Below are 25,874 nucleotides of genomic sequence, written 5' to 3'. Positions count from 1 at the left end.
AATTTTCTTTCAAGTTTACCATGTTCACTCTTGACGATAAAAGAAAAAACTTATATAAATAGACATATATACTTTTTTTTTTCTTTTCCTCCTGATAAAAAAAAAAAAAAACATATATTCGATCAAAACAACAGCAGAAAGTCGGACAGTCTGGTTTTTCATCTATGTTTGATCTGAAAGACATTTTTATATGTGAACACCAAATCTTTTTTCATCATTAATTTTCTACACCTGCCTAAACCCTTCTGGGGATCAAGGGGATGCTGGAGCCTATTCCAGCCACTGTTACACCAAGACAAAGTCCACACTGGATGGTTTGTCTGTCCAACACAGTCCTAAACTCAGTGTCTTTATGTAGCTTAAGACGATTTAGAATCACTAAACAACCTCTGACACAATTTGCCAGGAGGAAACCTACGCGTACCCAAGGACAGCATGCAAACTCTATCAGGGAGTCGAACCAGGGCTTTCTGGCTGTGAGATGTTAACCACTCTACCACCGAACAGCCCCCAAATCTTCTTAGTTGAGTTGTAAAAGGTTAGGATTTGAAAGAAAGTCACTGAAGCTTCAGAAAGAGAACATAAAGTCTCCACCTGCTGTCATGATGTAGAACTGGGAGCCAGCGCTGGATCCAAGCAAAGTTTTAATGAACAGAAGCTAAATCCCTGCAAATCCAAGACCAGAAAGACTTCAAAAGAATGGGTTAAAGGATTAAAGACCCACTCCATTAAATACAGTGCTTTTGGTGTTTTTAACACTTTCTTGGGGCATTTTTCTGATGATTGAGACCATAAATGAAGAAAATTAAGATTAAAATTACATTTCTGAGTATTTATTGATCCAAATCATTGCAAATCAGAGTATTCGTGGGGTAGAAAATATGCTAAGCTCCCCGCTCCACTCCATTCTTATGCATCCGATTGCGGACCAATATATCCATGTAGTTTTTAATTTTCCATGAGCTGACATCTGACTCCTAACTGTACACCTGGATAGCTGTAATATTACTCTGCATTTTTGGTTAGCTTGCAGACCGTGAATCTTCAAAATCTTTCTAAACATCTCTAGTAAGGTTATTTTATTGCACTTATACCCATATGGGATTATGTGGTTTCTGGAGTCTTCCCAGCTAGTAAAGAGCGAAGTTGGGGTTTACCTGGACAGTTCCAGTCCATTCCTTGGTGTTTCATGCAGATTGCTCAAATGACCTGTAGTTCTGAGTTTCAATGGGAAGAATGGGTCAAAGTCCGACTCTTTGGCTGCTTGCCACTCTGAGCATGTAGCCAAGTTTCTTTGCTAGTTGAGAAATTATATCTCCAGTCAGTTGCCCCCCCCCCCCGCAGAAGCGTGATGCTGTTGGTATGACTGAGACAAACCAAATATCCGGCCGGTGTACGTGTTCTGCTGTTCTGAGCAGATGGACTACTAAGTCATCAAAAAGCCATTCCATGCGGGCAGCTGCTTTTCCAGCCTTCTTAAAAGAGCAAGTTTCTTTTCATCTCAGCCCTTGTCAGCATTATGGTCTGCATTTGTCATTAAAGCTGTTAGCCTACCTTCATGCTTCTTTCTTTTCATCTCTTTTCTTTTCATCTTCTGTTTGCTTTCACTGTGAAAGAAGTAGCCTGGTTCAATTTATTGAATCAGCCTTTATTAAACTTAGGGTGTATTCAGACTGGACACATTTGGTTTGCTTAAATTTAACCAGAGTTTGTATTCCCGATAATCCGGGACAAATATTCAGTCAGAAGGAGTATCCAGGGTGTATTCAGACTGGAAAAATCCTTTCTCAGGATCGAGTCCGCTTTATTTGTTTTCGGAGCGAGTCCTGAACGTTGGGTTTGGTCTGCATTCAGACAGACCATTCTGTTCCGGACCAAAGCTTTTAAATCAAACCACGTGACTAAAGATCTCTTCAGTCATTGGACAGGAAGTAAGAGGGCAGGTCAAAACAAAAAGGGAAAGACGCACGTGCTGCGCTTTATCACTCTTATCGGGACAGTTAAAACTTTACATTTCGATTGCCAGTTTTGAACGTCATGAACAACACTTTTTACTTGTTACTTTGGTACAGAGGAGGCATTCTACAAGGTGGTTACTGGCGAGGAGACGTGCCATGTGTGCTTTAACTCAGAGGATGCTACTGCAGTAATGAGGAAATGTCGGGTATGAAGGAATTCTGCCAAGACTTTATGACGTTAAAAATTGTTTAATGAGCCTGCATTCAACCAACCACGTTTTATTTAGTTGCTGTGTCTCCTTGTTGTGGTGTTATTGTGTTGTTTTATAAAGAATTCTGTTTAGGAAACTACAAGGTGACTGAAGGCTGAAGAGATCTTCAGTCACATGGTTTTGTTTACAAGCTTTGGTCCGTACCAGAATTGTCCGTTTGATGCCGGGCTAAATACAGAGCAAGCGCAAGGTTCGGGACTCGATCTGTAATAAATTAGGTGGACTGGGCCTGGAACAAAGGATTTTCCCAGTCTGAATACACCCTTAGAAAAAAAAGTTCCTGAATGATCAGTCTGGTCCAGTTTAGGAAAAGTTTTTCAAAATTCTTAGTCACACCCTCAAAGTCAGGAGGGGTTATTGTAATGCAGAGGCATTTAGCACCCCTGGCTGTACATGCAACTTTAAAGTCTCTGTGGAGAGAAGTGAGAGAAGTCAAATCATTCCTCCAATCGGCTCCATTTTGCATCAGAAACTTTCCTTGGCTCTTAATGGAAGCGAGCAGCCAACTGCGTGCTTCAGCCTGGTCCCGTGCTGCTCAGCTTCTCTCAAGTGCTGCTCAGAGGGATGTTCAAATTGACGGCAAGACGTTCCTTCCTGGCTATTAGTGCCTGGTTTTTATCCGTGTCCAGTCGCTGTGCTTCATGTAAAGCCTAATTACAGACACATCTCTGTCCAGCAAACAGTCAGTTACGCAAGACTTCCCTCAGTTCACCCATCTTTGCTCAAGATTTTTCCCAACTAAGTGAATTAGTTCAAAGCATCTGAAGCAAAGAAACAAGAGAAAACACAGTGAAAAGAAGCTTCAGCTTTTATTTCATCTTTGGACAAACCGATTCTTTGCTGCAGACAACATTATCCAATACATGCTGCAGATAAATTGAAGTCGCTTTTTAATTATGAAAAACTAGAACATCTTGACTACAGCATGAAATCAAATGAAACTTAAATGTTTTTTTTTTCCCCAGCATCTTAGCAGTCTTTTTTTTTTTCTAGTTACATTCATGTGAACTTCAAGGATACTTAATCTACCCATACGTGAAAACGTCCAATTGTGTATGAGCATATTTCTTAACATTGAAATCTGTTTTAGAAAACATTTTTTGTTTACAACAAGTTTTAGCTTCTTCAAACTAAATGTTTCTGTTAATTTAAAGACCCACTTCAATGAAAATGGAATTTTTGGTGTTTTCAACATTAACATATTATGAAATTTGACTCATTATAGAAGATATTTATAAAAGAAAATCACGATTACATTTGCATTTCTGAGCATTTCTTTATCCAAATTGTTTTGAATCAGGAGCAGGAAAAAGCTTGTAGCAGTGACGTAAGTGCTACAGTCAGTGGGCCACAGGCTCACTGCTCTGCTCCAGTCAGATGCATCCACTTGCATACAAAGAGATCTATGAACATGTCAAAACTGTACGGCTAGATAGCTCCAATAATACTCACCATTTCTGCTGCATTGCATATGTTAGGTTTGACGGTGTGAGGGGAGAGCATGCAAACAAATGGATGGTGGGAAGTGAGGGTGGGCTTATTCTGCACCAACAGTCCCGCCCATAACTCAGATGTGATTTTCTAATGAACTCCTGCCGCTTTGTAGAAAAAATGTCCTAGGAAACGACACAGGCTTTTAAAATTTTGCCTAAAAACGGTATCAACAGTTGTCAAAGGGCAACATCAAGTTGTAATCAAATCCATGACATAAATTTTAAGATTGTTGTAATCTATGCCAGTTCCCCTCTTTAAAAAATCAGATTTTTCTCCATATTTTCACTACAGCCTTATAAAGGGCGTAACAGCCTAAATCAAAGAGTTTTCAGTGTAACCGTCTATACTGAATGACTCGTCTTTGTTTTCAGCAAGTTGTTACTCTCGGCTAGCCTGGGAACATCTCAGGGTCCCTCCATAGGAGCTGGAGGAAGTGACTGGGGAGGGGGACCCAGGGCATCTAGACTTAGACTGCTGCCCCTGCAACCCAGTCCCAGATGGATCATCTATACTGAGTAAACAACTCGGCAAGTATGGAGAAGAAAACTCCATGTATACAGAAGATATGAAGCTCCAGAAGAACCAGACTTATTACAGACAATCATCTGCTTGACCATCTGGAGAGGACAGAAAAGAAAAACATACAATCACTGGAACATCTGATATTTGTTTAACTGCATGGCATGAAAACGATAGAAGGCAGACAGAAATGGACTGCAGTGGGGAAGTATATAATAAACGTCCAGGTCACTAAAACAACCTTCAGCGGTCTAGGTTGGGAGCAGAGGGTCTCCCAGCTTCTCCTTTAGCAAAAATAAAAGAAGGACGGCTTAAGGGACGGAGATTGTGCCCACCAGATTGTTTTACAAAAGAGGAACAGGGTAACCCCTTACTCTATTTGACTAACTGTTACCTCTTCAATAGTTTATGCAGAGGAAAGCATCTTTGTGCTTATATGTAACACTGTACAGTAGTGAAGTGTTTACTTAATCAACGTAAACCAGCTGATTCCTTCACGCCATTTTACAGACGTAAAGTGTTGCATGTAAGGGCAAAGTTGATATGAAAACTCGTTCTCTCTGCATCAGAATCAGTTGATTCACGTTGAACGGTCAAAGATTTACAGGATGTGAAAGAGCAGATCATTTAGATGTTGCAGTGACATTTCCAGTGTTAGAGGCTTAAACTTGCTTTGTTCTCTGTTTAGATTTTCTGCACAAGCTTCAATTAGATCAACATCTTTGCAAGGATTGAACCTAAGTTTAGGCTCTTTTGACTAATTTCTGCGGTTTATCAGAGCTCATTTCAGCTTTGTAGAAACATGTTCTTTATACAAAAATATTTGTTTTTCAGGAAGTACGTGATCCAGCAGGAAAAATCATGACTTGAACTAATCTGTGGACATTCGTGTCACACTTTTCCAGCCATGTGAAAGTGCAGACTAATAAAAGTTCTCATCTCTCTCTGCTTTGGCTGAATGACCTCAGGGTCACACAGGTGCCTGACCTGCCTGGACTCGCTCGTCAGACATAAACGCTGACATTTCATTCACTTTTTGATGAAAGCTCCTGATCCATTTATGGTGTTTTCATTTGCTTCATGTCCTAGGGCTTACCTTGTGACATCTGAAATAATACCATGCAGCTAAAAAAAACAGGGAAACTTGGTTGTAGAAACATGTGGGATGACGCCAAACTGCACAGCTTTTCAACAAAGCATTGGCCTTAGTAACAAGTTTATATGAGTTAAACGGCAGTTTTAACAAACAATAATAGACAGAACATGAATAACATAAAGAAAATGCACTTTAGTTCATTGACTTAAATAATCAGGGTAAGATTAAAATAGACTTTAGAAATAGCTATCTTTTTAGACATTTTTGCAATCTATTTTAGTGTTATACAATTTATTTAGATGTAAAATCGAGGATGCCTGGAAATACTCTATTAGTCTTAGCTCAAGAACTCTACCAAAGAGCCTTTTATGGTTTTTGTCTTATGTATCCGAGATTACACAGAATACAGGCTAAATGATTGTAAATGTTCTGAGAGCTTCAAATACTCACAGGGGGAGTCTGTCCTAAAACCAGGCTGGATCTGAATCTCACTGGAATTAAACTAGTTGGAGTCCAGGTTTGGCTGCACCACTGGCGTTGTGGTTAGTGCTCTTGCCTTATAGGAAGTAGACCATGGTTTGAATCCTAGCTGGGAACTTTCTGTGTGGAGTTCATATGTTTTCCTCATGCATGTGGGGGTTTTCTCGGGGCACAGTCCAAAAACATGCGTCAAACGTCAGTTAGTGTTTCTAAATTGCCCATAGGTGTGTGTTTGTGTGTTACCTTGCAATGGACTGGCGACTTGTTTAGGATGTACAGGAACAGTAGCTGGGATAGGCTCCAGCAACCCTGTGACCTCAAAACGGACTCAGTGGGTTCTGAAAATGGATGGATTGGCAAACGGATGGATGGATGGATGGAGTCAATAGTTTGTGTTTAGTGCTTCACTCATGCTTCAGTTTCAGGCTGTGAAGAATAATCTTATTAAGAAGTCCTGTTCTTTGTCATTTTATTTGATTACTGCTCTTTGATTTTTAAGATTTTGACACTTCTTTTGAAACTTTTTGGTAGTGCTTAGGCTCCATTTACACTGCATGGTTCAAGTGACCCAATTCCGATTTGTTGCTCTCATGTGGCACAGATCGGATATGACTGGTGAACGTGTAAGCAGGAAAAAAGCGCATGGATTCCGATTTTCTCAGATCAGAATCAGGCCTCATTCATATGTGGAAATAAATCGGATACGAATCGGATACGTGCATTTGCGTGTGCCATGTAAGCAGACAAATCGGATATTCCCCAGTAAATGCGAGTCGTACGTCAGTGACGTCAACTCAGGATACCACCAACTGAGATCACATGACTCATGATGTTGCTTTTGTACGCTAATTTTGCTGTTCGAGGACAGCTGGAGCCCCATCAGCGTGTTACCTTTTAGCCTCAGGCTTCAGACCGTAGTCGGAAACCGCTGTTATTTCCGGTCCGGTCGGGACGCAAACGGTAACTAATCAAGCGGGACACCGTTGCTCTGGAACAGGCTAGAACCCGTTTATTTCTTTGCTTGGATCAAACTGTAAGTACAGCATAATGTCTGCAAACACTTCTGTAAGCGTGGATACGTTTAATTTCTGAAATACACACTTAAGCTGTAGAGTCAGAACTTATAGTTGACGTGTCCTTCTTTAATGAACTTCCACAGTCCAAGTTCTTCGTTTTGAAGGTTTAATTCCCAAAAAAGGTTGTTACAAAAATGTAAATACAAAAAACATATAAACACAGGAATTTTAAGTACGGTCAAAAACTAGTGCGCTCTCCAACTCTCCAGCTTCGCTAATGGACCAAAACAAACCTCCTGACCTACATCATACCTCTTCAGCCAATAGAACAGCTGGGCTCCAAAGTTGACCTAAATATCAGTACCAACATCTTAAAATGTTTAAAATGGATCTAACAACTTCCTCATTCAAAACTCAGCGAGAGCACATAAGCCAGCCAAGCAGCCCTTCTTTTTCCCCTCCCGTGCATCGCCTCTCGTGCGCCTGCCTCATCCTGGAGCGCCCAAGGCAACGCCTCCTTCCGTCGCTGCGTTGCCTCTATGTCAACCGCAGTCACACAAAAGAAACACAACAAAAAGGGGAGGGGACAAGCTAAGCTGCTAACAAGCAGCTTTAGCAGATTTCGCCATGCTAACGGGGAAAGTTTGACGGTGGGATGGCGGAAATGTTGCTACATAGTCCTTAGAACGTCTACGTTTGATAGTTTCAGCATTGTATAGTGCAGTGTTTTTCAACCTTTTTTGAGCCACGGCACACTTTAACCTTGACAAAAATCCCGCGGCACACCAGCATCCAAAAAAAAAAAAAAAAAGCAGAAACTCATTGTCTGTATTGATCTACGCCCCCCCCCCCCCCCCCCCCCCCCGCAATCTCCCGTGCACTTTTGTGATAATTGTGGCCAAAAAAGCAGGAAGTTGTGGCTGTTTTTTCTAAGCGATGAAATAAAAGTTAAATTAGACAATTTAGAAACTGTTTGTTTGTTTGTTGTGGTTTCAAGACGTTTTCCAAGGACAACTCATGATGCGCTGGGACACTGGCCCTTTAAGCCAATGCATCATGGGAGATGTAGTGTAAAAACTGCAGAAAAATGGCAGACAGACTCTCTTCTCTGAGCTTGATGGTTTTGTTCACTTTTTCCACGGTCTGACACCGGATTCTGTGGAAAGCTCCACCGCTAAAGACGAGCTTTAGCTGCTATTTTTGTTAGAACTGAGCGACTTTTTGAGCTAAATTGGAACAAGGAAGTGAAGACTTTAAGCACTTCTGATTGGTCAGACTGATGACATGTGATTAAGCCTTCAAGAATGATTGGCGGAGACAGTTAAAGGGACGGGACTTTTCCGCAAACTGTTATAGCTGCAGGTAAATCGCTGTTCCGTCATTCTTATCAAGATGTCTTTAATAGAATTAAATAAACACAAAGAAAAAGTAATTTTAAGATCTTTTATATTCCTAACTCCTCAGTGTTTTATCAGGGCCTGCTTGGATGAACAAAGAGCTGATATCCTGGAGATGGAAAATGTTTTTAGATCAGGTAGGAGGGCAATTTCCCACGGCACACTAGTGTGCCGCGCACACTGGTTGAAAAACACTGGTATAGTGTAAATGCAAAAATCGGACACGGGTCACTTTTAAAAGATGATGTAAGCGGGTCGTCAAAAAGATTGGATATACTCAGAAAATCAGATTTGGGGATCAAGACCTGCAGTGTAAATACAGCCTATGTTTCACATGTTGAGTTTCAAGATCAGGGAATCCTACAGAGCTGCAGTCTTTGCATTCTCTGGTTTGAATCACCTGTTTGGCAGATTTGCTGCTGTAACCACCTTTTTTGCTGCTACAAACTTCAGACTTTGACTGTTTATGCTGTTTGTTTTGTTCCCCAGAAGCCTCATGTTTCTCCAACTTTCAAGTATCCGAGGTCAACTGAGGAATCAGTTGGCTGTTGGCCTCAACTTCTTGGGTGTAAATGCAAGTTGATAAATACATTGATCAATTCAATTGCAATTATACAGCTAAGTTGGAACATGGCAGAGGTTTACCCAAAATGTTCCCACACATTTGCTTCGTGAAATTGTCCAAAACCTCCTATATTTATAAATTTCAGACCCTAAAAAGCAACCCCAAACCATTATCCCTCCTCCACCAAATTTCAGATTTGGGACAATGCAGTTCTGTTTTTCTTCTACTTTCCTTCTTACTTCTTTTTTTTTTATATAATCATTACAAAACTCTCGCAGACACAACCACACAATGATGCAAGGCACAGCTCTTTACAAAAAACAAAAGAAAACAAAAATGTATACATATATAAGAAATATAAAAACCACGTCTGCAAGTGAGCAGTCTCTCTCACATCTAAAGAACATTCAGACCAACCTACGATCACGATTAACGGATGAAAGTCTCAACGAAAGTCTCCCAGTTCTGCTTTGACAGTATGACCTCCATGATACTGATCACATCTGTGGACCAACAACAAACTTCTTGTTTCTGATACCTGTATAGCAGAATTATGTTTTTAACCCTTTAACCCTCTAACACTAGCTCCAGTGTTGACGTTCTTTGAATTACTGCAAGTCTTTTTACTACCAATGGAATTGGAAGCAGAGAAAAGTAGCTTTGTGCTGATGTGCAACCCTTTACAGTAGAGAATCAACGCAATCAATGTAAACCGGCTTATTTTGATGCAGAGAAAAGCGGTTATAAAAAACGTAACTAACGTAAATTTAGAAACAGGCAAAATAAAATGTTTATTTTACTGTCACCAAGGAGAGCTCCGGTATTAAAGGGTTAACACTGCAAATTACTTTTGACATTCAAAAAGGAGGGTGTTAAAAATTAGTTATGTAAAAATAACAGTTGAAGTATATTACTTTAAATACTGACTTGTCCAAAAGACGTTCTACAACCCTGACATGTCTTTATTTATGCAAACGAACCTTAAAGTTGCTTCATGAAGGCATAAGAATGAGCTTTAATCATCTTTTGAAAGTAAAAGTTCCTACACTTGGAAACAAGTCACAAGCTGAGATTAAATGTTAGCTTAATCTGGTTCAGAAGTGCAACAGATCCTCTCTGCAAATCGTGGCGCTGACTGTATCTTCAAACGTGCACATTTTTGTGGAACCAAAACAGAGAGGAGCTCCGACCAAAGCCCAGCTGTTTCTGCATAAACTGTGGAAGTGATTCTGTACGTCAGGAGTTTTAAAGAGCCAGAAGAATATGGAAGGGTTGGGGGATGCAATGAATAATAAATCATAGTGGAATATACTAGACCTTGAGAACAGACGAACGTTAAACTCCCCCCCGTGACAGCTGGCGCCCCCAACATACACCTCACCCATCCATCCTCAGAAAAAAAAAGGCAGCTTGAGCGGAATGGTGACACCGAGTGCAGGTGGTGGGACATTCCTGGACTGAATCAACTGAGTCAAACAGAAGGCAGGCAGATGTAACAACATGGAGATAAATGTGTGATGCTCCTCCTCTGTTCCAGCAAACACTGACGTCTTCAAACTTTAGAGTCGTGGAGGGAAAAAATCCTCAGCTGTGTATAAAAATTGGTTCTCTCCGCCTTTCTTTCAAAGGTGACATTTTTCATCATTTTGCATAAAAATGAGATTTTTGTGAGTGCTTTTGCTTTTGTGCATGGCTGTAGCTGCGTATTTGTTTTTGCATGTGTCCTCCTTCTCCCTGTTGTTTTGGTTCGACTGAGTGATCTGCAGCCGAGTATTCATCCATAAAGAGATGTTCCTTCCAGCTGTCGACTCTCGGCGCCCGCACGCTAAATTCATTCAGGCTGTGTGGGCACAGATCCAGAGGTTGAGAGCAACACAAACAACAATCATCCGATAACCAAAAGAATGCAGGAAAGCAGAGATCTCCTCCTTACACCAGAATGGGATGTCTGCCGTTAATAATGTAGAGTTTGACAAACATCTTCAAACTTTTAATTGACTTGCATCATTAAAATGAGCAGGACCTCTTTCTCTTCCTCAGGTTACTCACAGACTTCACAGGTATTCTGTTTTACCCCCAACTCTGCAACTATATGTTAATTGGAAAAAAAAAAAACTGTGCAAGACACTTTACATGAGTGGCCCGCAAACCTTTTTAGACTGGTTTCATGTCAGACAATATTTTCATGCACTGGCACGAACGGGGCAGAAGTTGACGTGTCCGGTTTCCAAAAAATCTATTTTTCAAGTTAAATACTACTACATAAAATATAGTTTAAAAAGAAAAATTCAAACTGTAGATGTTTAATTACTGATGAAGATTCAATGAACTGAAGTTGTTGATTTGGAGAACTTGTTTCTGATTTGTAAAAATTCAGGCAACATTACAGCGACACAAATCAGAGATTTCATATTGAATCTTCAATCTCTGTAAAATATTTGCAGCTGGTTTCAACTTAGACTTTGTGTAGAACCCATTAAAGTGGGATGTAGATTTTCCCTTTTATAGTGGACTCTACCTTCCACCGCGGTCGACTTCTCAGGTGTGATGATAAATAAAGCAAAATAAAATGACACAACCGTCATAAAACTGGATTTCCTTTTCCTTTGAAATCGAAAACTCAGTTTCCTCAATGGCTCCTCCCTTAGACATCTGTTTTTTATAAACTTTGTTAGCATGGGGCATTTATTTTGGCGGTCAAAGCAGCTGCTTTAAAAGGTAACAGACACGTGAAGGGGTTGATCGCCCTTGAGATCTGTCAAAAGTCATAGATGTTTTGGTTGGACAGAATCTGGTAGTTTATAATTTAAATCCCTGAATTCTCTTTTCTTTCTTTTTTTTTTTTTTTCGGACTACGTTACCCACGGACTGGTCTGTGGCCCGAGAGTTGGGGACCACTGTTTTACATGACGTTTGTGGGTAAAAAGTTGAATTTCTAATGAATTTACGGTGTTAAAAAGCATGAAGTTTAAGATTAAAATTGAACTCAACATGGTTTTTTTCCAAAAGATTTTGTAGTTTTGAAAAAAAAGATATTGAAAAGAAAAAAAGAAAAATGTTATAAATATAACTCCAGAAGCCATTCATTCAGTTCAAAGCTGAAATAAAGATGTGAGTTTTGAACCTCTTTGTGGGAAAAGAAAACACCATACGGCGAAGGTTGTCTTTAGATCTTCAGACCGACTGATCCACAAATGATCACACAGATGAACAGAAGTCTGGTGGCATCTGGAAGACGATGTCAAATTTCAGTGAGATAAATCTTTCTGTCCTTATTAAAAAACACCAAAAAGATCAAAATAACGTTTTGTTTAAGTGGTTACCTGAGGAGAACGGCAGTATCTTACATAATGATGTTGATAACATGTCCCTCTGTGGGGGTTTTCTTTCCATAAATCCCCGCTGCACTGGCCGAAGAGACCTCGAGGCTCATTTAGATTCATGCAGGTGAGAGGACGCCTTTAAATCAATACCCGTGATTCTGATTACCTCAGAAATTCTACTTTGTGCTCAATTTCCGTAATATATGTCCTCCATCATCAAAGAATGATGCTACGAGAACACATTAAAAACACAATTTTCATCAGAGCGGGTCTTTAAAATATTGATCCGGTATGAAGTCATCCTCTTCCTCAGCTTTACCATGACTGGAGCTTCTTGAGCATCAAGTCAGTGTTTGCAGTGGACGCCTGTCTGAAAAAAGGAAAAGCCTTGAAAAAATGGCGTACCAAGCCCTCATGTGAGCATTTACAGGGCTTATTGTTTCAAAGATTATGACTAACTGCTGGCCTGGGAGAACTTTTTTTTTCCTCCCTGAAGGTTCCTTAAAAAATAGACTTTAAGAGCCATATGTGATGGGGGCCGGAAGCCAAACGAATTGGACAATTTTTAACTCAACGTACCGCATTCCTGACAACCTCAATGCCTGAATCATTCTGCTTATTACGTTTTGATTACAGTGGAAAAACTCAATGTCCAACATGAGAAGTCATGTATGAAGAAAAACATAATCTGTCTAAGAGGCACAAGCAGTGCGCCCAGATGGGTGGAGGGTAATTTCTTTTGACAGATATTACAGTTTCAGTGTTTTCATTTAGATTTATCTCCGTTTTCCGTGAAAGCTATTTACCTCCCGTCATACAACTCTGCTGGGAAATACACATTACTGTCTTACAAGTCTGCAGCATCTGGATGAATGGTCCAAATATCTCCAAAGCCAGCGGTTAGCTTTTACGCTGGTGCAGGTGCCCGAGCTGATGGCCTAATTCGAGTCATTACATCGCACAGAGACCGTCGACCGACATACATAATAAAAGGTGTTACATGTCAGAGAGAGAAGCGCAGAGGACCAGGGGAAATAAGTACAATCTGCCTGGGGTCAAAGAGACACAAGAAGCCCATAATAACACTCCATCAGTGGACGCCGGAGCTGCAGCGCACCACTTAGCCCTGACGCTGCCTGGGACAGCTATAGGCATCAACAAAGAGACAGAAAGCCGGAGTGGTCAATACTGACTGCGCACCCCAGAGCCTGAACTTTTACTGTCTTTGTTTGTGCAGAAAACCTTTTTATTCCAGGCAACAAGGCGGGGGACAGGAGGCAGGGGGGGACCACATGTCTTTAGCATTAGCCCCTGCTAGCATAGGCATCCCAGATCAAAGCAGTAATCAGGCAAGGAGAGGGCAAATCTCCGTGGTTCCAGCTGAACGGGCTGAGGGGAGAAGCAGCGAGGAGCCGCTCGATGGCATCGATCAGAGTGAGCCATCTGAGGGGTTGATTCAAAGAGGGAGCATATCTCTCTTTTTTCTACCTTTTTCTCAATCTGAGTGATGGTAACACTGTTCCAGAGGTCACATAATGGAAGGAGAATTGTCCAAACTGCAAAAACCTGAAACGTAAGCAGCAAAAAAAGAGAAACTTGTTTCTATTCATCTCATCAAGAAAGTTTTACAAAAGCAAAGTTTAGTTTGTAAACACTTTTTTTAGGGTCCCACTCGCATGCGTCATCAGAAAAATGCCACAAGAACAAATTAAAAAATACCAACAACACCATTTTCACTTCTGTCACGGTTTTAGTTTCGTTACTTTTGTTTCCTAGTTGTCTTTTGTTTCTTCATGTTTTGAATTTGCTTCCTGTTTTATTTTGAAAGGTTTCCTGTTACGTTATTTCGAGTTTACTTTTGGTCCCCATCTGCCCTCATTGTTTCCACCTGTGTCTCGTCTGTTCTGAATGTATTTAAGTCCTGTCCTTCCCTTCCTCCTGTGCTGCTCCCTAGTTTTGGTGTTCCCTGGTTCTAGCTCTCAGGTTTCTAGTTGGGTTTGTCCTGCTCAGCAGTGGTATTTTGGTTTGTTTAGTTTAGTTATTAGAGATCCTGTTTCCTGGAACTTCCTCCTCCTCTCTGCGCCTGAGTGCTTCGTCAACCCCTCTCCCGTAACAATTCCAGTGGGTCTTTTTAACAAGATGTTTCAAGCCTAAACAGTATTAAAGTTTTAATACAATACAAAGTAGATTCATTTTTATTGTTTTTCTGGCAAAAACTAACTTTTGAATTCATAAGAATGACCAGTCAATGAAAAAAACATTACATTTTGAGGTAACGTCTTTTGATAACTAATTATATTCTTTATTTAGGTTTTTAGGGAAGGCAAATGATTTGACCACGTTAATAAACTTTGTTTCCTAATTAACATAGTAATTAATAAATAATTTTTTTTGGTATTTAATTAATATTTCACCTTCTTTTAAAAGAAGCTGTTCTCTTTTCAGTTAATTCCGATTTCATCTATTTTTGAATACACTACTTTAATCAATTGTTCCAACATGCCGGGGTGTGGTGATTTCCTGTTTGTTTTCTGTCATTTTCTGTCCTAAAGTGTCATTGGTCAATCAATAAACACATTTTTGTACCTTTTCTGGATTTCAATCCAGAAATATAAACAAATAAAATATAAAGACCCACAGAACATGTCACAATAGAACAGTTAACAAAACTGAAATTAAAAGATGGAGACAAAAACAAAACAACATACCTGAGCAAATAAATAGATAGTATAGTATCACAAGGACATTCATGAACAAAACAAGTCACCTCAGAGATAAAATTCAAATCAATGTGGAGCCAGATTGTTGCTTCTTCTGTAAAAATGGAATATTTGACATTGTAGTGAAGTGAAACGTGATATCCTTAAGGTTATGCAACAACTGTTTGGGCTAATGTTCAAACAGTAAGTATGTGTTTTCATTATCATCCACTAGGTTGCAGACAATATTTTTTACCAAATTCAAACATTTTGTTGGTAAAGGAGCTTGAACTTCATAAAAATTGACAAGAAAAGCCTTTGTTTTTGTCCAGTTATATCAGGTTCTTTTAGCAATGAAAAACATTGTTACTGCTGAAATTATTCTGTAAGTGTTCAGATATTAAATATGATAGTTTTTCAGGGTTTTTGATAAATCTTTACGTTAAAGAGGACTGACACAGTGATGTTTAAATTCAGACTCTACATCCAGCTTCACGGCATCCAGGACACGTTTCATGAAGGAAATGCTGACGCAAGATGCTGGGATGAGGCAGAGCTGCAGAGGGAGCTGTGTGGTAGGTGGGCGTGGTGGACTGGGGAAAACAAGGACTGACTCACAATGCTGGACCTCTTCCTGCATCCTGAACAAAACTGTTGCATCCTCCAACACCTCTATCGTCATTGCTGGTTGAGCAAACTGAAACAGCAAGCGTGGGGTTGTACTCAGTGACAAAAACATTGCTAAAAATAAAAATAATATTTTCCAGATCACAAGTTTTTTCAAAATGCTTATTTTTCTTTTCAGAAGCTGTGTTTTGTCTTCCTTAACCCTTGTGCTAGCTTAGATGACCCCACCTTACATTGATGTGTTCTCCCTACCATGACAAAGGTGGATAAAGGTGGAAAGATTTCATGTCATCCATGGACACCAGTGAAGATCACAAATCATTGAAGAAAAAGGTTCAGAGCACTGTCTAGTGGGTCTAGATGACCCAACTCCCAATGGTAAAGTGCCTAGGATAGCACAAGGGTTACAATGATCAGAACCTGTTACTGTTGAAATTAAAGCAGAAAACTTTCCCAGAAAAAATAAAAACTTCTCTGTCTGTGCTGGAGCCTGGGTTTTGGGGGATCCTTGTTTCAGGTCCAGGTCCAGGTCCTGGGCCTGGGAGCTAACACTGCCGACACACACAGAGAACAGAAATTCTCCTCTCAAATCTGCTATGAGAGACTCCCTCCCTCCTGTATTATTGGAGCCCGATGGCTATTATGCAGCTTGACTTTGCGTCTCTGTTTATGAAAAGTAATTTGAATGCTATTTTCCGGCACAGAAATGGGATTTTTTTTTAAGGGGTGGAGATCTCCATCTTAAAATGAAGTGGACTTTGTTCCCGCTTAGCAACGCACAGACAGGCTAAATTTAAATCAGCAGGAGAACAGTTGCGAGCCGTTGCTTAGCAATCCAGTTAGTGGGGTACAGTAAAGGTGTTCGTGCAAGTTACTGTATGAAACGGCGCTCCCCTTGGTACAAATGTACTCCACTTTATTTTCCCATCACAGATGCATTTAAATGCTAAGTGGTTTTATTGACTGGATAGTCCACAGAGAATAGTGGAGACAGGTACCGAGGGGGTGGGTGGGAGGGGGTGAAGAACTGCCTGGGAGAAGGAGATGATGCGTCTTTCCTGTCTGGACCACATAAATGCAGAGGCGTTGCTGCCATCTGCGGGTTTTACCCCCCCCCCCCCCCCCCCCCCCCCCCCCAGCTGCTGCAGTTTAGTTTTACATTATTTCCATGTGATTATGACCGTGTTTTTCTGTAATGTCCCTTTAAAATCGACAAGTGGGATAGACTAAAACAGCGATTGACCCAAAGCTGGTTATGTGAATTCGAAGGTTGAATTTCACAAAATAAAGATACAGCAGAAAATATGACACATGGAGGAAATAAGTATTTGATCCCTTGCTGATTTTTTAGATTTGCCCACTAACAAAGAAATGGACAGTCTGTCATGCCAATGGATAGGTACATTTAAACAGTGAGATAGAAAATCCACTATTTGCATTCCTATGATGGAAATAAGTATTGATACCCAAGTCACCAGTAAGAGTTCTGGTTCACACAGACCAGTTAGACTCTCCTAATCAACCTGTCACCTGAGCTAAAGACTCCTGTTTGAACTCATCACCTGTAAAAAAAAGACACCTGTCCACAGAATCAGTCCATCAGTCCGACCTCAAACTCTCCAAAACGGCAAAGACTAAAGAGCTTTTTGTAGACCTATACAAAATTGGAAATTACTAAAAAGAAATCAGTAAGAAGCTGGAGGGTTAAGGGGACAAATGTTGCTGCAACATGACCATCAATCCACCTTTAACCCTTGTGCTATCCTATGGGGTCCAGATGACCCGATCCTTACATTGACGTATTATCCCTACCATGGCAAAGGTGGATACAGGTGAAGAGGATTTCATGTAATCAATGGACACCAGTGAAGATCACAAATCATTGAAGAAAGAAAAGATCAGCGCATTGTCTTATGGGGTCTAGATGACCCAACTCCCAATGTTAAAGTGCCTAGGATAGCACAAGGGTTAAGTCTGGGCCTCCAAACCAGATCTGACCTGGTGGGATTTCCATGATCTTAAGAGCAGTGGGAAATCAGCCTAAAACAACTAGCCAGGAGTTAGTTGATTATCTCAAAGCAGCTGGAACCACAGTCACCAAGAAAATCATTGGGAATACTTAATGCTGCAATGGTTTCGAGAAAGAATCAGAATCAGAATCAGAATCTTTTATTATCATTCTGCAGTGCACAATGAAATTTTTTCCAGCAACTCTCGTCCAACAATATAAAAAGGTAGAATAAAATAAAATAGGAATAAGGAGCTATATAAGGCATAAATACATAAATACTGTACAGTAGAGTGGGGTGAATATTGCACATGAGTGGGTATTCCACATTAGAATGGATATTGCACATACAGCATGAATATTGCATACATAGTTTCACATCTTGCAGAATACCCCTGATTAAATAGACACGTGCAGACCCGCCTGAAGTTTGCCAACTAACACCTTCAGGATGTAGAGAGACTGAGAGAGGGAGCTGTGGTCAGATCAGACCAACATGGAGCACTTTGGCATCAACTCAGCCCGTCGTGTTTGGAGGAACAGAAAAGCAGCCTATGACCCCAAGAACACTATCCCCACTGTCAAGCATAGAGGTGGAAACATCATGCTTTGGGGCTGTTTTTCTGCTCTCAGCTACTTCCCTGTGTGGATGAGAGGATGGGCGGAGCCTTGTACCATCACATACTGAGTGAGAACCTCCTTCGCTTAAAATGGGTGGGGGGGTCTTGGATAATGGCCCAAAACTTACAGTCAAGACCACCAAGCAATAGCTGGATAAGAAGCATATCAAGGTCAGGGAGTGGTCCTGGCGCTCTCTGGATCCCAATCCTATAGAATACCTACAGACAGAGCTGAAGCTCAGAGTTGCTAAGCAACAGCCACCAAATCTGAAGGATTTAGAAGTCATTTGTAAAGAAGAGTGGAGCAGAATTCCTGCTGATATGTGCAGAAACTTGCTCATCAACTAAATGAACCATCTGATCTCTGTGCTGCAAAGAAGGATTTTGCCTCAATATACCAAATCTTTCTGGATAGACAGTTCAAAAAACACATTTCCCTCAAGTAAATAAATATTTATAAATATTTAAAGTCAGTTGCTTGATTTCTTTGTGATTTTTTTTCACTCTCCCTTGTATGTCCCCCAAAGTGGCAGGTGCAAGAGTAAGACATCTATTTCAAGGTCATTGTTGGAAAATACGTGAGGCCATTTGAAATACCTGTATTAAAAAGAAAAAAGAGTGTAGTGAATGGAAACCTTTCTGCAATTTTGCACGTTTTCCTCGGTCAGTGTCACAAAGTTTTATTAAGCGGTCCATAGAGACATGAAGAAATCAGAAGGTTGTGTCCTTGTGTGCGAACAACTGCAGCCTCCTCTGACTGTCATCTCTGACCTGCTTCACCGTACATCTGTTTTGCTGCAGCTCGCTGCTCCCATCCCACACACAGCTGTGTCGCAGAAGAACATGGACCCCCAGGCAGCAGAAGACTGATTTGCTTCATAGATGACTTGACTATGCCTGAGGCGGATGCATATGGCGCGGCCTGACCCCATCCCCTCATGCGCTCATACATGCACTGTAAAACCGTGTTATTAGAGTTTTTGGCCTCTGCTGGGAACGTGATCTTTGCTGGGAGAGGGTGAGCGGCCAGGAAATCCCTGCCTCCGTATTCTAACACTACAACTTCTGCGGATGCCTGACATGGCACCAGGTGGTGTCTGACAAGCGCTCAATACCACACACCAGATGAATAGGCCCCTGTCGGCCTGTTAGTGATGCGCCAGGAGGACTTCAGGTATGAAATTGAGAGGAAAGAGGACACTTCTCAGCCACGCCAGCTTAGATCCGAGGCCTCCGTATCGGCCAAAGCCTGATGAGTGAACCTCTGTGAGACGAAGAGGGTTGGGGGGGGCATGTGTATAGCAGGCCTGTTGAATAAAGATTTTCCTGTGTGTTTTCTGCAGGTGTAATCGCAGACAAACAACGCTGGCAGTCTCACCGTTAATCCCCAGCTGTAGGTTCACATTTATGCACACAATCTCCTGCATCCATGCTAATGAGTTCCCCCCTCCACTGTTGAGGCCGCATGACGCCTGATCCACCAGCTGCTGTCTGTGGCTTGTTGCAACTTTTTGAGTTAAGCTACATAAACACTGGGCATTTGACACATTTTTAAGAACACACAAAACACGTCTTCTTGATAACACATATACCAAATTGGGCTTCTTCTTTCTTTATTTTTTCTACTGTTTACTAGCGCATGTCTACCACGAAATGTTAAAGCCGTGTAAATCTCGCAAATCTTGCTTCAAGCTTTTATTTTCACAGCTTTATTCAGATACATGAAAGACTTAGTGTCATATCATTCCAGCTGAACACAAACCACAATTATAATTTCTCCTCCATGAACAATTTACAAACGATTGGTTGGCACTTCCTTCAATAAAAAAAACAAAAAAGGCCATCTACATGTCACAACCAAATCTGAGTCCCTGATTGTTCCAGTTCAACTGGTCAGAACAGAAAATGCTACACGCCTTCAATGGATGCACGTTTTTGCCCTAAAACGGGTGTAAAAACTTGCTACGAGTGAGCGCAAGTTTTGATAATGGAAGCGGGAAATGCGCGTTTAGATTTTCATTGGAAGCGGCAGCTTGAATGCGCATTGCAAACGTAGCTTCAGGGTTAAACCTAACCCTGTGCAGTTCTATTTCTTCAAAAAGTATTTAATAGTTGAAACATTATGCGATCAAATCTTGCGAGTGCAATTAAAAAGTGTGTATGTGTAAAAAGGAAATCAGTCAGAAGAACAGAACCCTTCTTGCTGTTGGAACAAGTACTTGTTCCTTTGTGGCTCAAATATATTCTTGTTTCAAACATGTAGCACTGTAAACATTTATGCACACTTGCAAAAACATCAGTTTTGCTAAAAAGATTTTCCAGGTACACAAACAGTACAAATACGCAGAGGTCTGCAAACAAACTTAAGCTCCCAACTTAACCTTCTGTGATTGCCGTACTGCCGTAAAAACCAGGCCCCCTGAGCCTGGTTTTTCTATCTTTACACTGTAAGGGGGATCCCTGTCATCTCTGGCCATGCTGTATTCAGGAGTCCCTTCACATCTAACCTGGGGATGTTCGCGTTGCCGGTTTTGTTCCTTGCTTTGGTGTGCTAGGCAACTGGATGGCTGGTGTTGGGTTGTCTCGGGTTGGATGTGGAGGCCTTGACTGCCATTACAGCCACGTTGTCTGCTGTGGGCTCTGTTGCTTCACACCTTCATTTCCTCTTGGTAAACCCACACTCATGAGCACAGGTGCTCACCCTTCCATCATGGTGGCGTTCATATCGTGTAAAAATGGCGACTGATTTGGTTGGAGCTGAAAAGTAAACCATTTTCTATGGGTGATGTCACACCTCCTCAGTCCAGATCTCATCTACAGTCAATGGCTGGGCTTTATCCTGACCTCATAAAATACTTGGGGCCCAACCCACCTTAAGTAAAGGGTGGTTTAATTTTTACAAAGTTTCCGACTGACAAAAGATTGATTCCACTTACAACCTTGTTCCAACTGCTGGTTCCTCATTGCTTGACTGACACGTCAGTGGCCATCAGGTGGCAGATCTATTTGAAGAGGTAAAAAAAAAAGAGGAAAAGACAGACCAGAATCTGTCTCCCACCAAGTCCACTTAACTGCTGTTCTGAACTTAAACTCTTTATTCTCAAAAGGCCTGTTTTTCCTAAACATCATTCGCCAATTGTCCATCAAATCCGTGAGTGGCAGCTGTACTTCTCCACTGTACAGCTGTGGCTTATCAATATTCAGATCAGTCGGCAGGATTTTGGCACAGACACAGAACAAAACTTTGATATCTGTAGCCCAGGTTTTTTTCCTCAGATTCTCTTTTTCTAAACATATACTACTGATTATTAACAAATAAAAACATGAGAGGGTTGAAATGTTCACTTTTTGCAGGTACATAAAGCAAAACACTAGTGAACCGTAACTTGAAAACACCTCAGTGACATTTTTTTTGGCCATGATTTATTTTAGATTTATTTATACATTCTTTATAGCTGGAAAGTTCTTTTTTTAACAAAGTTTTTTATAAAAACATCCAACTCATATCAATCAGCCTCAAGTGGTTTTACTGAATAACACGATTTTTCAAACCTGTGAAATGTTTTGTGGTTGGATAAAGCAATCTCTGAAACCTTTGTTTTTAAAACAAAATGAACTTTCTGAAGCTTTTTGTGGCTTCTATTATAGCAGTTGTTGCTACTTCATTTAATTAGTTATTTAGCAAAAAATGCTCTCACTCTTTCCTGTATCAAAGAACAGCCACAGGGGAGGGGTGGGTTTGGCTCACTTGGGCTTGGTTCGTTTAAGCAATGTTCACATTTCACAGCTGAGTATAATGAGTCATTTTTTTCTATTTACACTGTAAAACAAATCAAATTGACTTTTACTGGAATTTAGTGACAGGTGCTTGCTGTGATAAAAACATACCAGTAAAAATAAAAAATAAAACAGAAAGATGCTGTATTTTTAAAAACATACATTATGTTATCAAATACAAAATTTCCTGTAGAATACTGTACATTTCACGACCGTGCATGGTGCGGAGGTAGGGCGGTCGTCCTTCGATCAGAATATCGCAGGCTCGGTTCCCGCCTATGTGTCGAAGTGTCCATGGGCATGACAATGAACCACATTTTTCCTGGTGGTTGTAGGTTGGCGCCAGTGTTTGATAGCACTGGTCGGGCCAACAGTGTGTAAAGGTGTGAGTGAATGGTGAACTGTGAAGCACTTTGGACCGTAAAGGGATATGCCATTTACCATTTAAATTGCATTATTTGTGTTCATTTTTAATGTTTTTTTTCAATTTATTTTAATCTTAACTGAATAGTAGTAATCATCCACATTTTTCTGCAAAAAATATTACCAAATTATTTTTTTTACAAATACGCATGTTTATTAGATATTTTTCTACTTAAACATGTGATGCATTTCTGGCAGCAATATAAAAATCAGATGGTCTATTGTAAAAGCATTCATGGTCTTTAAATTATGGTGATGCCGTTTTTTGCCAAAACCAAAATAACATTGTTTTCTAAGACATAGTTTCTGCAGAGTGGCAGGAGTTCATTTGAGTTGTGACTGGGACTGTTGGGGCAGAGCCCTCTTTTCCCATCATGCCTTTGTGTACACTCTCTCCCACTAGCATACAGCCCCTCACAACCCCAACTTAAAATAACTGGTTCAGCAAAAACGGTGAGCAATGTTGAAGCTATCCAACCGTGTCGTTATGAGCCAGATTCTAGCTCAGACGAAGAAAATACAGACGTATATGGATTTAGTCGTCTACAAGTGGATACATCTGAATGGAGCAGAGCTTGTGACCAGTTGTATCACCTTCACCACCGCTACAAGCTTGCAAGCAGCAAAAAATACTCAAAAACACAGTTGTAATCTGAATTTTCTCTATAAAAACACCAAAGCACAATTATCGCTTCATAGATGAGTGGGTCTTTCAGAACATTCTTTGGTTTCAGTATTTACCTTGTGTCTTTTGATCAGATTATCCTATGGGTTATACATGTTTGTTTAAGTGAATGTTTGACTCATTTATGAAAATATCAATAAGATGAAGTTTAAGTAACCTTTCACCCTCATCAGTGCTTCCTGACAGTGAGGCGAGGAATGCCTTTGGTTCTGGTTCCAGTCTAGTTTGAAGAAGCCGCCCTTCAGCCGCCACTCAGCCTGTGACTCCTGCAGACTTTGACGTGCAGAGCAACACCACGCACTGAGAAAATTGAATTTGTCCATTCATTACTGCGGCTGCTCATGCAGAGCTGATTAGATTTTGACAAAACTTTGTGGAAAAATGAATTTCACCGGGTTTCAGTATTATAATTTAGCATTTAGAAGATTGTGGCGGTTTCCCAGAAGGTGGCAGCTAATTAATTTCTCATTTATATCAAAGACAGTTCTTGTGTTATTTATTAAAAGAAAAAGTTGATTTTTACAACCCTTCGTGGTTTTGGTTGAAAACCTGGAGGAGAGGGAGGACTGGCTCCTTCTGTCAAGCATGTTTACTTTGCTGCATGTGACATTTTTTTCTGATTTGTGTGAACTGGTTTGGGTAAAATTTGTTTAAATCATGTCTGCAGGTGACGGTGCACAGGTGTCAGTCTTCATTCCAGCAATAGCCAGCCTTCGGTCAGGCCACAAGAGTAACAAATCAGGATGTTGTCTCCAGATCCAGCTGAGGAAAGAAGTATTTTGTGGAGATTTTTTTTTTTTTTCTTTTCATGAAATATGCAGTGACAGCACCATGGAGTGGAAGTTCCCTGATGACATGCCTCACAACAGCTCTGGAATTATTCTGTTGCTCAGACTTTGTTGATACTATGGCAGATCAGGACGAGCGAGCGTCATGCAGATGAAAACGGTCGGTGATTGAACAGGACGATTGGGCAGAACGCCACACACAATCAGGCTGCAGCAGACGCATCTCAGACAGGCGCGTAGGAAGCTCAGAGACTGAAGAAAATCCCACACTGTGTTTAAATGTGGAGAGAAGCTGAAGCAGAGGATGATTAACTAGAAAGCAGACATTTTGTTTTTATCAGAGGTGTTTAAACTCACTGATGTCCACAGAGTGAAAAAGCCTCCCTGCTTGCTTGGCCTTTTCTCCTTTGATAATAAAGATTTTTCTGCTTCTGGCAGGACAACATTGCTGTATTGAGGAGTACTCTCATAGATTAGGAAACAGCTCGTAAGGAAAAGTTGAAAGACTGAGAGCAAAGTTACAGGCTTTATTTTTGAAGGTACTTTTTTACACTGCAATGTTTCTCTAAACCCTTATTTTTTAAGAAATGGATTAAGACTTTGCTTTATTTGCATGCATCACTTGAAAAGGAAGGTCAGGGAGAGAGCAAAACAGGGGCTGCCCACCTCCGGATGCCCAAGAGTGGGTTCCCTAAAGAGCGTAATAAACATGGCCCGACCAGGCTCACCCACAGTTGGAATTTTTGAGGAGGCCAATGCTCGAGGGCAAGGACCAAAACCCGCACCACAGGGACACGGACACCCCCCGGCTTAGATGTGATATGATAGGATTTGTCATGGTGCCTCTGGCAGCTCTCCTCCCCCTTCCCTCTCTGCTTGGTTCCTGATTCGACTCAGCTGTGTCCACTCAACTCATCATGCCTCCAGACCTACATAAGGAGATCCAGAACCAGTATTCATCGCCAGTTCATTGCCCCAGATGGTGCATAGTCTGGTCGTCTAGTAATTCTAGTTCATGTGTTTTTGCTCTCGTCTTATGTGCCTTCTGCCTTGTCGTCAGGATTACCAAACCACGAGTGGACGCCTGAATCTCCAGACTACCTGAGCAGTATTACATCACGGAGTCAACCTACCACGCTACGAAGCTTCGCCAAACTTCCAGCCACGTCATGAACCATTGCCGAACCTCCAGCCACGTCACGAGCCATTGCCGAACCTCAAGTAACTCCACGAGCCATTGCCGACCCTTCAGCCTTGCCACAAACCATCATCCCATATCAAGCTCCGCCACAACTCCAAACCACACCGGAGATAATAAACTCCATTACACACCTCATAACTTACCTGTGTCTTCCTTCCAGATTCCAGCATCTGGGTCTGTCTAGTCTAGCAAGTCATGACAGAACGAACTGGCCAAACACCAGACCCAGCTGACCCGGAAGGTCTTCGCCTCGCTGTTACTCAACAAGGAATCATGCTTGGACGCCAAGCGAACGCCCGACCCAAATGGCTTCCGCTCAACAAGATTGATTTTGTCGTCTTGACGGTATGACACAAACTCTCATTGAATTAACTGGACAATATTCTAATCCCTCAGCTGCCTCCTCCCTTCCATCTTCCGGCAACATATCCACTTCCCTTTCCGGTTCTGCCAATTTACCTGAAAACTTCCGCCTTCAACCAGAACCATTTTTTTGGGGACATCAAAGCCTGTGGAGGTTTCTTATTGTAGTGTCAACTAATCTTCGAACAAGCACCCAGGTACCATCACTCTGATCACAGCAAGATCACGTTAATCATAAACTCACTCAGGAATAAAGCTTTGCAATGGGCTCAAGCATTCATAACTGCTAATCCAATTTCACATATAGTGTACGATCGCTTCATAAATGAATTTTGGCTAATATTCAATCAGCCACGCAAGCAAGAATAAGCGACCCGACGTTTGCTAAGCCTAAAACAACGCAATCAATCGCTCAGTGACCACGTCATAGATTTCCGCATTTTAGCGGTAGAAGCTGGTTGGCCCGATCTAGCCTTAAAGGGAATTTTTTACCAATCTCTAAATAAAAGTATCAAAAATCATCTCTGCTCTCAACCAGAAGCCATCACGTTTGAAGATCTCGT

This window comes from Oryzias latipes, chromosome 19, assembly GCF_053564925.1.
Source record: "Oryzias latipes strain Hd-rR chromosome 19, Olatipes_Hd-rR_3.1".
NCBI lineage: Eukaryota > Metazoa > Chordata > Actinopteri > Beloniformes > Adrianichthyidae > Oryzias > Oryzias latipes.
The sequence above is the reverse complement of the archived record's forward strand: the minus strand, read 5'-3'. Positions refer to the sequence as shown.